The 18,072-nt window shown below is 39.9% G+C and overlaps 1 long non-coding RNA gene across 1 annotated transcript; it reads left to right on the forward strand.

Annotated features, from left to right (window-relative positions):
* Positions 1–457: 457 nt before the first annotated feature.
* On the forward strand, positions 458–2,232 carry LOC134809393 (uncharacterized). Its single transcript, XR_010154971.1, has 3 exons — positions 458–594; positions 1,700–1,829; positions 1,919–2,232. It is a non-coding gene; the product is annotated as an uncharacterized LOC134809393 (long non-coding RNA).
* The last annotated feature ends 15,840 nt before the right edge of the window (positions 2,233–18,072 follow it).

Genomic DNA, 18,072 nt, shown 5'->3' on the forward strand with positions numbered 1-18,072 from the left:
GTGACCTATCTCTTGGGCCAATAAACTAGTTTATGGGACTAAATGCTTTGGCCTCACACACATAGGGCATTGTGACATGAAAGTGAAACCTGAACCAAGGAGATGTAACTCTTTCACCTTGGTTCTGAACTAATCGGGATTTGCAACATACTTTAGGACCCAGTACCCAGGTTATATGGCTCTTCTGTCTGGTTCTGCCCATGTGTTAGATTGAGACATACACCTAAAGAAGCACCAATGAGACACCACTCTCCTCTTTTGCCTGACTTCTGCCTACTGGGGACATTGGGACATGTTTCTAAGCCCATGACCTAAGTAATATGACTCTCTTCCCTTGCCTCAGCCTTTAAAATGCTGAAATTGTGATGTATTTCTGAGACCAGGATTTAGGTTATGTGACTATTTCCTTTTTTCTGAACCATGCCCACAAAGGTAAAATTTCACCTATTCCACTCAGATGATGTTACTCTTCTGCTGCAGTCCTGAATAATGAGGGAGTGATTGCGTAATGGTAGGCCCAACACTCTAATGATGCTTCAGTCCTGCCAGTGCCAGAGCCACAGAGGGCATTTTGACATATCTTCAGCCAAATCTGTAAGTGTTTTGGCTTTCATCCCTTGGTTGAGTTTCTTTTTTTTAACAAGTAAAATTGTGTCATATTGCTAGGTCCAGCATCCAGATAACGTGACCCTGCTTTCTGTATTCTGCCTAGAGACAGCACTGTGACATGCTGCGTGCCACAGCACCTAAGTGACGTTACTCTTTTTTGTAATTTTTTGCCCACAAATGGGATTATAAAATATACCTTGCTTCAGTTTACAGGTATGATGGTCAAACTTACATTGTGATTCAGCAAATAGAAGATATTTTGCCTCTCATCGCAAGGCTTAGGGCAATAGGTAAAATCCTGGGTTGCGTATTTGAGGAAAGCTCACAGAACAATAATTAATATTGTATAAACTCCTTGGGTGGTACAGCGTTTCCTAACAAAGCCCAGCAAAAAGTTAAGATTGTGATTCTGAATTACACACACAATTGAAAGTAAAACTTGTCACCACCCCTCATTAAGAAAGCCCATTGCTGAGATACTGAGTCTAACAAGTAAAACAGTACAAAGATGGAATTGTGACTCTCATTTGTGGATTTTGCCACAGGTGCAACCATCACTCATTTTTAGACCCAGCTCACAGGCATAAAAATAAGTCTCATTCCTGAACTAAGCATAAATGAGAGATATTGACTCTCATATCTGGGTTTAAGGCAATATATAATATTCAGAGTCAAAATGAGCATGTGGACCTCAGAGTAGTTTGTGAATTTCATGCATGTTGTATAAAACTCTCAGATGTTCTAGAGGATGTCATACAATGGCCCAGCACACACGTGACAATGTGACTTACATACATATGAGTTAACAGTTAAAGGTGTCACCCTAAAAGATATTGTCATATCATGGGGCCTAGTACCCAGGTGTAAAAACTGCTTTGTTTCCCATGTGTGCATTATGACATATCGTTGGGTCAGAATCACAATAATGTGACTCTTTACTACTTGATCCTGCCAAGTAGGGATACTGTCACATATATCTGAGCCTATTTCTTGGGTGATTTGTCTATTTTGCTTCTGCTTTTTCACCAAAGAACATTGTGACATCATCGGGGATAACATCTAGGAAATGTGACTCTTCTCTCCTGCCTAGGTCCTGCCCACTAAAAGAATTGTGACATAACGCTGACTGCAAAAACTGGGTAATGCAACTCTCCTCTTTATTCTGGAGTCTGCCAAAACAAGGGATTATCACATATTGCTGAGTCCAGCACCTAGGTGATGTGAGTCTTCTCTGTTTCTCTAAGATTATAATGTATCCTGAGCTCACCATCCAGGTGATGAGACTCTCCTGCTCTGTTTCTGCCCACAGGTAAAATTTTGTCATATACCCAGCTTCAGATACCATGCAATAATACAACTATCATACCTGGACCCAAAAAGGAGAGATATTTTGATTCTCATTGCCATTCTTATGGCCACAAGCAAAGTAATGGTTCTCATAGTGGTATAAAGTTCACACAGTATTATGACACTCCAGCGTATCATAGAAAATGTGAGTAGTACAATGAGTGTTATAACAGGGAACAGCAAACCAATGCTATTGAGATTATTGGATTCACACCCAGCTGATGTGACTATCATTCTCTCACAAGAACAGAACCTGCAAATAAAGTACTAAATCTCACCAAAAGAGCAGTAAAAGATTGAAATTGTTCCTCTCATATGTGGATCTGACTCACAGGTGGTTTGGGGTTGCATGGTTCAGCACATCTGTGAGGCTGGGACTCTCCCCCAGGAAGGCAGTTATCAAGTGGGATTGCCCTCTTCTACATGGATTATGCCCATTGTTTAGATTGTGTCTCCTCTGTTTCGAACCAACTCACAGAAGTTGTTTACTTTCATACATAAAGCCAGGACTTGTGTGGGGCTGTGAAACTTATTTCAGAATATTTCCTGGTGTATGATTAGGACTTAAAAGTTAGCCCAGGTCCTGAGTAATTTGACTCTCCTTTTTAGGCCATAACCCGAGATGAAATTGTGACATATGTGGACCAAAAACCTAAGCAAAGGTGCCTGGGCCTGCCTACAAATGGCACTTTTACATATCACTGGGATGAGCAGCCAGGAGACGTGTATTATTTGCTTGATTCCTGCCTATATAAAGCATTGTGGCTTTTATCTAGGTCCATCATGTAAGTGACGTGACTCACTTCCACTGCCTTTGCCCTGTAATTATGGTGCATTGTGATACATAACTGGATACTATACTCAGAAAATGTGACACTCCATTCTGGGTTCTACAAACAGAAAGCTTTGTAACATATCACTTGGCTTAGCACTTAGGTGATGTTTCTACTCTCCTACCTCACCCTGACCACAGGGGAGATTGTGACATATTGATAAACCCACCTCCAAGGTGAGGTCATTTTCATACTTTGATTTTGCACCTAGTGGCCATTGTGACATATATCTAGGCCAACTGCCTAGATGTAGGTAAAGTGATTCTCCTCACCTTCTTAAGCCCTGCCCAACAGAAGAAATTTTGACATATCACTGAAACCAGCTTCCACGTGATATGCCTCTTCTTCCAGGGTCCTGTCCACAAGAAAGATTGTGACATCTCACAGGACCAGCACCCTCACAAGTGATGTGACATTTCTGCTTGCTCTCTGTCCATAGATGATATCATGCCATATACTTGAGAGCAAACAAGAGGACTAATCATGATTGTTCGACCTGAAGCCAGGTCACATCAAAGATGGTGACTCCCATTGCTGAAACTTTCCACCAGTGTTATTGTGACATAATCTATTTCCCATCTCTTGAGTGACTTAATCATCTTGCCTAAATGTTGCCCACAAATGAGATTTGGACATATTACTGAGCTGAGCACCTTGGCAATTTGACTCTCCTGTCTTAAGAATATCCTCAGGAAGGATTGTAACATGGCTTTGGACCCCTCATCTAGTTGTCTTACTCTCCTCTGCTGTCTGAACCCTCCTTCCACTGGGGATTCCAGCATCTCTAATCATGCCATCCAAATGATATGACTCTATTTCCTGGTCCCTTCAACATGAGACATTGCGGCATATCTCTGGTCCTAGCATTTAGGTGATATGAGTCTCTTCTTCTGTCTGGAAACTGCTCACAGGAGCATTGTGCCATATATCTGGGTGTAACCCCCAGTTTATGCAACTTTACTGCCAGGAGTATGCCTACAAGGAGAATATTGGAATATTTCTGGCTCAGCATTTAGTGTACTTGGCTGTCGTGCCTATTTCATAATCCACAATGTAAATTGTTACATATACCTAGGTACAACTTAGAGACATGATAATGACCCTCATATGTGGACCCCGTAAATACGGTTAATTCTGAGTCTCATAACTTGCTTCAGAAACATGAGTGATTAAATCACTTTCTGGTAAAAAAGAAGACAAGGAAGGTTATAACAGCCTCAGATGTTTTATAAACACCTTGGCCCATACAGAGAGTTTTATAACAGAACCCAAGAGAAAGGTGAAACTGTGAGTCTTATATGTGCACTCAGCTGACAGCAAGTACTGTCACCATCTCACATATATGACGCCAACTGTCAATCATGAAAACAGGACATGTGTGGTATTATAAATCTCATCCTCAGAATTTTCTGCCACTGTGAGTGATATAAATCTTCGCCAAGCACCTGTGTGATTTTGTTCTCCAGACTTGTTCCAGTCCACATATGTTATTGTGATACCTACCTGGGCCAAACTAGGTGATGTGATGCTCCTGCCTCAGCCCTGCTGTCATTAAGAATCATGACATATCACTAGATCCAGCACCCAGGTCATGTTACATTTTTGCCTAAGCCATGCATAAAGAAATCACTGGGCCATACCACTGTGTCAACAACTTAGGCAACACAACTCTCCTTATTAGAATGGGCACAGCACTCAGTGGGTGATAGTGACATGTGGCTGGGCCAGGCACAGAGGTGACAGGACTATTTTGCTAGTACCATGTCCTAAAGAGGGCATTGTGACAAATCTCTTGGCCTATCCTAGGTGATACTGCACTCCTGCCTGGGTACTGCTTACCTGGATAACAACATAATGCACAGAGGTGATGGTACTTTCTTGCTAGGGCCATGTCCTAAAGAGGTCACTGTGACAAATCTCTGGGCTTATCAGCTAGATGATGTTGCTCTCCTGCTTGGGTCCTGCTTACCTGGATAGTGGACATATTGCTAGGCTACGCACATGGGTGATGGCACTCTTTCACCAGGGCCATGACTCAAGGAGGAACTTGTGACATATCTCTGGGCCAGTCCCCTAGGTGATGTGACTCCCTGCTTCTGCCTTGCCCACATGGAGCATTGTGATATTCTTTTGTACTTATTTTTTCTAACCCTCTTGTCTGTGTCCTGTCTTAAGGAAGTCTTGTGACATATCTTAGGACCCAGCATCAAGATAATGTGACTCTTCTGCCTGGCTTCACCTCACATGTTAGATTGTGTCATATACCTAGGAAGCACCTAGGTGATATGACTCTTCTCTTCTGCATGAGTCCTGCCTACTTGGGACATTGGACCATATATCTGAGCCTGTGTCTTAAGTGATGTGAATCTTTTTTTCTGCAAGAGCCTTTAGAATGGGGTGATGTGACATACTGCTAAGCCCAATACTTAGGTAAATTGACTCCTTTTTTCCTGAACTATGCCCATGAAAAGGAACTTTGATGTATCACTGATCCCAGCATGAAGATGACAGTTCTCTTCTTACTAGGTCCAGCATAAAGAGAGAATTATGGCATATTGCTGGGGCCCCCACCCTGATGATGTAACTCTTTTGCCTGTGCTAGAATAACAAAGTATTTTTACATACCATGAGCCTATTCTGTAGGTAATCTTGTTCTCATCATTAGTATGCATTTCTTTTTCCTACATATTCTACATTTGGGTTCGTGTCTCATTGCTGAGTCCAGCACCCAGTTATCATAACCCCAATTTCTAGACTTGCATTGAGAGGGCCTTGTGATATATTGCTTGGCACAGCACCTAAGTACGCTACCTTTCTGCAAAGTTTTTTTTTTTCTACAAATGGTATGAAATTTACATTCCTTCAATTCAGATGCATTATGATCAAGCTGAAATTGAAATTTCACCAATAGTAGATGTTTTGCCTTTCATGGCTACACTTAGAGCAATAGGTAAGGTTATGAGTTGCAAATTTGTACAAAGTTCACAGAAGGTTACAACAGTAACACATAATCTATAAACTCCTTGGTTGGTACACAGAGTTTTATAACAGGGCCCAGCAAAAGTTAAGGTTTTGACTCTTGATTACACATGCAGGTGGGAGAAAAAGTTGTCAAAATCCCACATTTACAAAGCCCACTGTTGAAGTCCTGAGTCTAACAAGTAAATAAAGTACAAAGATGGAATTGTGACTTTCATATATGCATCTTGCTACAGGTGAGATGGTAACTCACTTCTGGACCCACATCAGGGGCATAATAATGTGTCTTCTGTCTGAATCTAGCCTATAAGAGGAATGTTGCCTATCATAACTGAGTTTAAAGCAGTATGTAAGATTGTGAGTCAATAGGAGCATGTAGGCCTCAGAATGGATTGCAACTCTCATGCATGTTGCTTAATGCCTTTGTATGTTGTAGATTGTGTCATAGGATTACCCAGAATACACATGAGATTGTGACTCCTATATACTCACCAAACAAACAGTCAAAGTTGTCACCCTAATAGATGAAGAGATTGTGCCATATCACAAGGCCTAGTACCTCTAGGTGTTGAGAATTTTAGGCTTAAATTCTTTTCCGTGGTTGCATTGTAAAACATCCCTTGCTTAGAATCATAATAGTTTAACCCTCTGCTTGGACCCTGACAACAGGGGATACGATCACATGTCTTTAGGCCTATCAGCTAAGTGGTGTGTCTCTCCTGCCAGTGCCGTGCCCACAAAGGACACTGTGACATATCACTAGATAAAGCATCTAGGTAATGTGAATCTCCTCTCCTGCTGAATCCTGCCCACTGAAGAAATTGTGACATACCACTGAGTGAAAAACCTAGGTGATGTGACTCTCCTCTTTGTCCTGGGCTCTGCCAAGAGAGTCCGAGAAGATGTGCTGAGCCCAGTCCTTAGAGAATTTGACTATCCACTTTTTTTAATCCCTGTATTCAGTAGGCATGATGACATATTATTTGAGAGTGTACCCAGGTGATATGATTTTTCTGACTGAGTCCTGCCTACAGTGCAAAATAAAATGTATCCCTGGATCAGAATCCAGATGATGAGACTCTTCTGTCTTGTCTCTGTCCGAAGGTGAATTTGGGACATATACCTGGATTCAGCTCACATGCACAATAATAACTCTATGGCCATGGGTAGAGTTCTATATGACCCACCTGTAAGAATACACAGAAAAGTATCCCACTCAGGCATGTCGTATAAAGCCTGAGTGGTACAAAGAGTGTCATAACAGGCACCCAAAACCAGGTGGTATTGTGACTCTTGAATGCACACCAAGCTGACACAATTGTTATTCTCACACATGAACAGAGCCTACCAATGCAGTGCTAAATATCACACACATAAGACATTGAAGCTTGAAACTGTTACACTTGTACATGAATCTGATCCACAGGTGTTTGATGGCATTGGAACCATGGTTAAGTAGAACTGTGGTGCTGTGTCTCTCTTATTAGAACACAGTCTTCAGGTGGGATTGGGGCTCTTACACATGGATCTTCCCGTTGCTGAGATTGTGACTTCTGTACTACGACCCAACTCATAGAATGTGTTGATTCGCATACTCAAAGCTCGGACTTGAGTGAACTGAAAATTATTTCTGAACGTTCTTGAAAGTATGATTGGGTCATGCAACTCTTCCCAGCACATGAGTAATTTGATGCACATTTCTAGGCCCAGACCACAGATGAAATTTTGCCATATGCGGAACAAGCCCCTAATCAATATATAACATCATCCTTGTATCTGCCTGTAAGGGGCACTTTTATATATCACTGGGACCGTCACCCAGGTGATGTGATTTACCTGCCTGAAAACTGCCTAAAAAGAGAATTGTGTCTTACATTTAGGTCCATCACATAAGTGATGTCACTCTCTTCTACTGTCTTGGCCCTGCAGTTACAAAGCACTGTGACACATAACAGGCTACTGCACCCAGGAGATGTGATTTTTTGGGGGGTTCTGCCAACATAGTAACATACCACTTGGCTCAGCACCTGGGTGATGTTTCTTCACTTTTCATTGTGTCCTGACCACAGGGAGCTTGGGACATATTCCTGGGCACAGCACCAAGGTGAGGGCACTCTTTAGCCTTCTTATTGCAGTTAATGGTCATTGTGACATAATCTAGGCCAATTTCCTAGATGAAGTGAGTCTTCTCTCATGCCAAAGCCTTCCCACAGAGGGCTTTTTAAAAATATATCACTGAAACCAGCATCCAAGTGATCTGACAATTCTGCAAGGGTTTTGCCCACCAGGTGGATTGCGACATCTCACTGGACCTGCACCCATGTAGGTGATGTGAGTTTCTTGCCTTCTTTCTGGCCACAGGTGATATTGTGTCATATACCTGAGACCAAAACAAAAGCCTAATAACAACTCATATGTTTGGAGCCAGGACATGTGCAAGATGGTGACTGTAATTCCTAAATCTTTCCACAAGTGAAATTGTGACACATACCTTTGTCCAGCTCCAGAGAGATTTAATAATTCTTCCTAGGTATAGCCCACAAATCAGATTTTGACAAATACCTGGCCAAGTAACTTGATGATTTTACCATGCTATTTTAACAATGGCCTCAGGAGGGATTGTATCACATTTCTGAACACATCATCTAGGTTACATGATTCTCCTCTCCTGCCTGTACCCTGCTTACTTTGGTAATTGTAGCATTTCTAAACACTGCATGTAAATGATACGACTCTCTTTCCTGGGCCCTGTCAACAGGAGGCATTTTGACATATTTTGGGGCCTATCATTTAGGTGATATTACTCTCCTCTTCTTCCTGGACACTGCCCACAAGGGACATTGTGCCACAGAGCTGGACCCAGCACACAAGTCATGTGGCATTTCTGACAGGACCCTGTCTACAAAGATAATATTGAAATATTTCAGGCTCAGAATTTAGGTGATGAGGCTGTTCTGCCTGCTTCATAACCACTCATGGAATTGTAACATATACCTAGGCAAGGCTCGCAGGAATGATAATGACTCTTAGATGTGAACTCAGCAAATAGAGAATATTTAGGCTCTTATAACTAGGTGTAGGGACATGTGTGATATCATGGATCACATTCTTGTACAAACATCACAAAAGATTACAACATTGACACATACTTTATAGAGTCTTTGGGTTATACAAGCAGAACCAATGTAGCACTCAGCACACAGGTGAAATTGTGAGTCCTGTATGCAAACCCAGTTGACAGAAATAACTGTCATCATCCCACATGGTTGCAGCCAACTGTCACACGTAAAAACAGGACATGTGTGGTATCATAAAACTCACCTTTGACATTTTCTGACAGTGTGATTGTGATATACATATTTGCCAAGCACCTGTGTAGTTGGACTTTCCAGAATGGTCCCAGTTTATATATGAAATTGTGATATCTAGCTGGGTCAGCCTCAAGGGGATATGACTGTCATGCCTGGGCTCTTCTCTCAGTAAGTGTTGTGACAGATCACTGGATCTAGCAGCCAGGTGATGTTACATTCTTGCCCGTGCCATGTCCACAAAAATTACCGTGACATATTCCTGTGTCCACCTCATAGGTGATGTAACTCTATTATTTGGAATGGGCCCTGCCCAAAGGAAGGATAGTGACATATTGCAATACCAATCACACAGGTGAGGGTATTCTTTTGCCAGAGCCATGCTGAAAGTAGGGCACTGTGACATATCTCTAGGCCTGTCACCTAAGTTATGTGGCTCTCCGGCTTGGGCCCTGCCAACCTGGAGAGTGACATATTTCTAGGCCAGGCACACAGGTGAGGGTACTCTTTAGCCATGGCTGTGCTTCATAGAGGACACTGTGACACCTCTCTTCAGCTATCACCTGGTTGAAGTGACTCCCTCTCTGGGATCTACTCACATGGAGCATTGTGGAATAAGCAGAGAATTTGTACCTCATTTATGTAACTCCCTTTCCTGGATGATATCCTAAGACAGCCTTGTGACATATCTCAGGACCCAGCACCCAAGGGACGTGGCTCCTCTACCTTGTTTCTGCTTACATGTTACATTATGCATATTTGAAGGGAAGCACCCAGGTGATATGACTTTCCTCGTCTCAATGAGCCCTGCCTACTGGAAACATTTGGACATATTTCTGAGCCCATGATCTAAAAATGTGACTCTATTTTTCTGCCTGGGGCTTCACATTAAGAGGATTTTGGCACATTGCTGATCCCAGCACTCAGAATATGTGACTCTCCTCTTGTTCCCGAGCCATGCCCACAAAAAAAGAATTTGGACCTATTGCAGGGCCCAGCATCCCGATGATGTTACTCACCTGCCTGGGTTTTGCACAAAGAAGAAACTATGGCATATTGCATATTGATAAGCCCAGCATCCTTATGATGTGACTCTCAGGCCTGTGTTGGAGCCACTGAAGGTATTTTGACATATCTTCAGCCCATAATGCAGATGTTTTGGCTCTCCTAACTTGGCTGGGTATTTTCTACATGTGAGATGTTGTCATATTGCTGGCTCCAGCACCCGGTTATTGTGACCTAATATCCCCTATACCCTGCCTGAAGAAGGCAATTTGACATATTGCCTGGCACACCATATAAGTGATGTTTCCCTCCTGCATACTTATTTGGCCACATATGGGATTATGACATATATCTTGCTTTTAGTTCACGGGCATGATGATCAAACTTATTTTGGGATTCAGCCAATAGGAGATATTTTACCTCTCATCATCAGGCTTAGGGCAATAGGTAAGTTCCTGGGTTGCATATTTCTACCAAGGTCATAGAAGCTTAACACTGAGTTATATTTTTTCAAACTCTTTGGTGGTAGAATGTTTCATAACAGGGCCCAGCAAAAAGTTCAGATTGAGACTCCTGGTTACACACCCAGGTGAAATCAAAAGTTGTCATCATCCAATGTTTACAATGTCCAAGGTTGAGGTCCTGAGTCTAAAAAGGGAATACAGCACAAAGTTGGAGGTTTGACTTTTATATGTTAATCTGACAAAAGTTGGGATGGTGACTCATTTCTGGACCCAGCCCACTGGCATAATAATGGGTCTTCCTCCCTAACCCTGCCTATAGGGAGATGATGACTATCAAACCTGAGTTTAGGGCCATATGTAAGATTGTGAGTCCATAGGAGCACGTAGTCCTCAGAGAGCTTTGCAATTCTTATGCAGGTTTATAAAACCCTCAGCTCCTGTAGACAGTGTTATATGTTGGCCCAGCACACATGTGAAATTGTGACGCTAATATACACATTCAGGTAAAAGTTAAAACTGTCACTCTCAAAGATGAGGAGATTGTGTCATATGACTGGACATAGTATGCAGGTGTTGAGACTTTTTGGCTCATATTCTTTCCATGGGTTTATTGTTACATGTCAATGGGACAGAATCATAATAACTCGACTCTTCTGCCTGGGCCCTGTCAATAGGGGATATTATTACATATTTCTGGTCTGTTCGGCTAGGTGATGTGTCTCTCCAGCCTGTGTCCCGCACCCAGAGGACATTTTGAAATATCACTCTGCTCTCCTGCCTGGGTCTTGCTTATTGAAATGTAACTCCGCTCTCTTGCCTGGGTCTTGCTTATTGAAGGAATTGTGACATATGGCTGAATGCAAAACCTAGGTGATGTCTCTCCTGTCTATTCAAGAGTTTATATCTGTGCTGAATTTTGTTTCATGACTTTGGTGTTCTACCGTTATACTGGCAGCACAATCCTTTGATTAATGTAGGTTTGCTTTGTGTTTGGAAATTGTTATGTGTAATGCTTCCTACATATATTTTTAAGATTGTCAGGCTTTTCATGGTTTATTGGAATCTCAAGTAATTTTGTGGAGTTTTGTCTATTTTTGGAAAAGTAAAATTAAAAATTGAAAAGGTGTGTGTTGCCGGTGTGCTTCACTTTAAGCAGTATGGACATCTTCATAATATTTTATCTTCCAACCCTTGAAAAACAGCATGCTTAAAAGTGCGTTGTTTTCTGGGCATGGTGGCTCATACCTCTAATCCCAGAACTTTTGGAGGCCAAGTAGGGCTTGAACCAAGGAGGTGGGGATTGCAGTGGAGCTGAGATTGTGCCACTGGACTCCAACCTAGCTCCAGAGTGCCAGAGTGAGAGTCCATCTCAAAAGAAAAAAAAGAAAAAAACTGTGTTGCTTAATTTTTATATTTTTGGAGTTTTTCTGCTTTTCTTTTGTTACTAAATTCTAGTTCCATTCCGTCTGGGCTATAAATAATTTTCCGTAAAATTTCAACTGAAAAATAATTAAGACTTCTTTTGTGGTGTCACATGTGGTCCATCTAGGAAAATGTTTTATGCGCTATTGAAAAGAAAGTCTATTCTGCTGTCTCTATACACTTCTTAGGTGTAATTGTTGTACAGTACATTCAAGTTTTTGTTCCCTTATTGATATTCTGTCTTGCTTTATTTATTACTGAAAGTGGGGTATTGATGTATACTTCCATTATCTCATTGCTGCCTGCCTATTTTTGATTCAATTCTGTCAACGTTTGATTTATGTGTTTGTCCTGCATTTATAGATTCTCAGTGAATGAACCCTCTTACTGCATTTGAATGTCCTACTTTGTCCCTTGTGAATTTTAACATAAAATAAATTATATAAATATAACAGTTTTCAACTTAATAAATTGTTACCTCTTCTCCTCTCATTTGATTAACACTTGCATGGAATGTATTTTTATACTGCCATTTTCAGTCTAATTTTTATTAGATCTGAAATGAGTCTCTTAAAGGCATGACATAGTTACATCCTGATATAGACTACAATATAGCCACATTTTTTTTTTCATTTGGAAGGATAATTTTGCAGGCTATAGTATTCTTTATTAGGCTATTTATTTCAGTGTTTTAACTATGTCATCTTATTCCCTTCATGCCCAAAAGATTGACATTCATAAATTTACTGGTAATCTTGCAGAAGCATACATATGAATAACACATCTATTTTTTATTTCTGAATTCTAGATTCTCTTCTTTTCTCTGACTTTCAAAACATTGCTTATGTTTTGTCTTGTTAGAAATCTCTTTGTGTTAACCTTAGTTGAAATTGTCTGAGCTTCTTGATTTTCTTAAAATTTTTTACTAATGTTGAACTGCATATTAGTCTTTTTTTGTGCTTCTGCTGCACAATTTTCATTCCTTTTTGTGACTTTTATCTTTTGTTGGTTTCATTTATTTATTTTTATGCTTTTTTCTTTATTTCTATTTAACTGATTAAGCATCATTGAGACAGTGATTTTCATTTTTTAGCACTTTTTTTTCTTTTTAAAAATAGATCTAAACTAACCCAAATCGCCTCTGGTAATTTTTATATCTCCATTTTTTATAACTGATTTCTGGATATTCATTTTTATCTTTGATTGAGCCATATTATCTTGATGTTTTGTATATGTTGTAATCTTAGGTTGCAATTTGTATAATAAAAAGCAACATTTCAAAATCTCTATTAAGTGGCTTTGGGGGGAATATGATACCAATTTCTTAGTCTAGAGATTCTTGGAGTCTCTCAAGCCTGTTCTTTGGATGCTTTTTCTGATCTTGTGTGTTTTTTAGTTAAAAAAGATTCCCCATGTGTTTTTTTTTTCCTTTTTATTACTTATTTATTGATTTGAGTTGGAGATTCACTCTCATTGCCCAGGCTAGAGTGCAATGGCATGATCTTGACTGACTGCAACATCCACCTCCCAGGTTCAAACAATTCTCCTGCCTCTGCCTCCTTACGAGCATGGCTAACTTTTGTATTTTCAGTAGAGACAGGGTTTCACTATGTTGACCTGGCTGGTCTTGAACTTCTTACCTCAGGTGATCCACCCACCTCAGCCTCCCAAATAGCTAGAATTACAGGTGTGATCCAATACTCCCAGCCGTTCCCCATATTTCTCATTGAGATCCTGCAGTCAGCTGGATACCCATAGTCTGCCTATGATACTGAAGTCTTTCTTTTTTTGTAACAGTTATTTGTCTTTAGTCTCAGTCAAAGTATACCATCTTTCCTTTCAACACTGTCTTGGAATATAGGAATTTGTCTTTGGTAAAAAGTCAAAAAGCCAGAAGCATGGACATGTCACTGTTTTATTTATTTTTGAAGGGGTAAGACAGGAGTTGTCAGTCTCTACACTTTTCATAGGATAAAATATGTCTGTAGTGGGTAAATATGAAATACTTTTATTACACTTCTATGTGGTTCTTGGCATTTTGCTCACTTGGTGCTGCAAATGCTTAACTGAGTCTTGGACTTCTCACAAAGGCATTTTGGTAAGCATATTATGTTAAACTTATATGTTTATAAAGGAATTAGGCCCTGTGGTATTTTATTGTCACCTTGCTAATGTGCTTTGTATAATTACACATTTGTCAAGTGTATTCACCTGAGTCTAATGAGGGAGAAATTTTGTCTTTTGTTTGTTTGTTTGTTTCAGCTGGCTGTTTTCATTTTACTACAGAGATATTGATGGAGCACAAAATAAAAGATTCATTCCAAAATGTGACTGATAAAATATGAAAGCTGTGACTTTAATAACTTACTTTTAAAGAAACACTACCAAAGTGTGGGTTATTGCAAGGGCAGAAAAGCAGTTTTAATGGCTTTCCTCAATGTCTGTCATCTACTCATAGCAAAACAAATGCGGCAAAGCTTTTGAGTTGTGCTTAAACTTCAGTGAACATAAAAAAAAATTAGTGGGAGAAATGCTACAAATATGAAGAACGTGGCAAAGACTGTACATTGTTCTCACATTTTACTATAAAAAAGGAAATTCCTATTGCAGAGAGATGACACAAATGTGAAGAATGTGGCAAAGCCTTTAAAAAGTTATCAAGCCTTACTGAACATAAGAAAGTTTATACCGGAGAGAAATCTTACAAATATAAAGAACGTGGCAAACCTTCACCTGCTCCTAAACCTTTATTAAACACAAGAGAAATCATGCTGGAGACACATCCTAAAAACGCGTGGAACGTGGCAAAGCCTTTAAGTGCTTCTCAGACCTTACTAATCATAAGAGAATTCACACTGGAGAGAAACCCTACAAATGTGAAAAATGCGGCCAAACATTGAGCTCATTCTCACACCTCATTAGACATAAGAAAATTCATACTACAGAGAAAGTCCACAAGTGATAAAAATGTGGAAAAGCCTTTAACAAGTCCTCATATAGTGTTCAACATCAGAGATTTAATACTGAATGAATGAAATATAAGGGTAACGACTGATGAAGACCATTTACTTAACATCTTGGAGGGTCTCTAGAACTTGGTTTATAATCTGTATGTTTCTGTATTGGGTGCATATATAGCACTTTACTCTTATGTAATGTTCTTTTTTGTCTTTTTAAAAAATCTATGTTGACTTAAAAGTCTGTTTTGCTAGAAACTATAATCTCAACCGCTGCTTTTTTCCTGTTTTCTATTTGCTTGGTAGATTTTTCTTTTTCAATTTATTGTTATCTTATTTTAGATGGGTGTCTCAGTTACAGCATACCCTTAGATATTAACTCTGCATTCAATTTGCCACTCTGTTTTTTAACTGGGATATTTAGCCCATTTACATTTAAAGTTAGCATTTTTATGCGTGGATTTGATTCTGTCCCTGTGATCTTAGCTGGCTCATTTACACATTTATGTAGTTGCTTTATAGTGCCAGCTGTTTATGTACTTTAGTGGGTTTTTTTGGGTTTTTGTTTTGTTTTGTTTTTATTTTGTTTGTAGTGACTTGTAATAGTCTCTTATTTAATGCTTTCTTCAGAAGCTCTTGTAAGGCTGGTCTTGTGGTAACAGAGTTCCTCAGCGTTGGCTTATCTGAATAGGATTATATTTATTTTTTACTTCTGTAGCTTACTTTGGTAAGATATAGAATTCTTGTTGTGAGAAGTCAGGGACTCTGAATGAAGGCACCTGCTGAAGCCATGGCAGAAGAACATAAATTGTGAAGATTTCATGGACATTTGTCAGTTCTCCAAATGAATACTTTTATAATTTCTTATGCCTGTCTTTACTGCAATCTCTGAACATAAATTGGGACGATTTCATGGACATTTATCACTTCCTCAATCAATACTCTCATAATTTCCAATGCCTGTCTTTACTTTAATCTCTTAAACCTTTCATCTTCATAAGCTGAGGATGTATGTCGCCTCAGGACCCTGTGATGATTGCGTTATCTGCACAAATTGTTTGTAAAGCATGTGTGTTTGAACAATATGACATCTGGGCACCCTGAAAAAGAACAGGATAACAGCGATGTTCAGGGAACAAGGGACACAGCCATGAGGTCTGACTGCCTACGGGGCCAGGCAGAACAGAATCATACTTCTCTTCTTGCAGGAAGTGAATAGGAGAAATATCCTTGAATTCTTTTCTCAGCAAGGAATAGCCCTGGGAAAAAAAAAGGCATTCCCAGGGGGAAGTCTCTAACATGGCTGCTCTGGGAGTGTCTGTCTTATGCAGTTGAAGATAAGGGATGAAATACTTCCTGGTCTCCTGCAGTGCCCTCAGGCTTGCTAGGATTAGGAAATTCCAGCCTGGCAAATTCTAGTCAGATCTGTTGTCTGCTCTCAAACCCTGTTTCCTGTTAAGATGTTTATCAATGACAGTGCATGCCCACTGGGACATGGACTTTCATCAGTAATTCTAATTTCACCTTTGCCTTGTGATCTTGCTCTGCCCCCTTGCCTTGTGATCTTTTATTGCCCTATGAAGCATGTGAACCCTGTGACCCACTCCCTATTCATACACCCCTCCCTTTTTGAGATCCCTAATAAAAACCTTCCTGGTTTTGTGGCTCAGGTGGACATCACAGAACCTGCTGACATGTGATGTCACTCTGAGAGGCCCAGCTGTAAAATTTCCCTTTTTTTTTTTTTTTTTTTTTTTTTTTTTTACTCTTTCCCTTTATTTCTCAGACCAGCCGACACTTAGGGAAAATAGAAAAGAACCTATGTTGAAATATTCGGGCTGGTTCCTCTGATAATTCTTGTTTGGAATTCTTTTTTTTTAGAGAATGTAGAATATTGGCCTCTAGTCTCTTTTGAGTTGTAAGATTTCAGCTGAAAGGTTTGTTGTTTGTCTGATGGTCTTCTTTTACAGGTGGCCTGGCCTTTCACTCTAACTGCCTTTAGCACATTTTTTTCTTTCATTTTGACCTTAGAGAATCTCATGATTTTGTGTCTTGAGGATGACCTTCTTGTAGGGTATCTTACTGGGGTTCTCCACATTTCCTTCATTTGAATGTTGACCTCTCTGTCTAGGCTGGAAAAATTCGCATGGATGATATCTGGAAATAGGTATTTCAAGTTGTTTTCATTCTTCCCATCAATTTCAGATGTTCTTTTTAATCATAGATTTGGTTTCATTACATAATCCTGTATTTCTTAGAGACTTTGGTTCATTTCTCTGTATTCTTTTTTCACTATTCTTGTCTGTCTTATTTCAGAAAGCCAGTCTTGAAGTTCTGAGATTCTTTCCTCTGCTTGGCCTATTCTGTTCTTAATACTTTTGATTACATTATACAGTTTTGTATTGTGTTTTTCAGCTCTATCAGGTTGACCACATTTTCCTCCTGATTGGCTGTTTTTTTCCATTAATTCCTGCAATTTTTTCCCTTTATTGCATTGGGTTGCAACTTACATTTGTAGTTCAATGAAATTTATTTCTATCCATATTCTGAATTCTACTTCTGTCATCTTAGGCCTTGCTGAAATGACCAAATTACATAATTTGGTCATTTGGATGAAAGAAGTCACTGTGGTTTTTTGTGTTTTCAACATTTTTGCACGGATTTTGTCAAATCTTTGTGGGCATATCTTTGAGGTTGCTGACATTTGAATGGAGTTTTTTTTTTTTAAATCCTATTCAATGGCCTGTAATATCCAATTGTGGTATAAAGTGGATTCAGCCTACAGGCTTTGTTCCTGGGAATTTTTTTTTTTTTTTTTTTTTTTTTTTTTTTGGTGGCAGGGAGACAATGCTCAGCTCACAACTCAGAGGCTGCATACTCTGGGGCAGTTGTATTTATTTCCAACCATCTTCTCTGGCTCCTTGATATTTCAAGTCCATCACTCTGTAGGACTAGCATGCCGCAGCTGCAGCAAAGTGGTAGTGGACATGGGTTTTCTGCCTGCCTCTTGGCATTTACCTTAGTGGCAGGAGCAAAGAAGTTGGGAGGTGAGTGAGGAGGTAACTGCTGGACACTGTGTGTGCTGTTGCACTAATAATGGTTGGTTGTGTTAGCTTGGTGCAGGAAGCTGGCCAGTGAATATTTGATG

The sequence above is a fragment of the Pan troglodytes genome, chromosome Y (assembly GCF_028858775.2).
Source record: "Pan troglodytes isolate AG18354 chromosome Y, NHGRI_mPanTro3-v2.0_pri, whole genome shotgun sequence".
Taxonomy (NCBI): Eukaryota; Metazoa; Chordata; class Mammalia; order Primates; family Hominidae; genus Pan; species Pan troglodytes.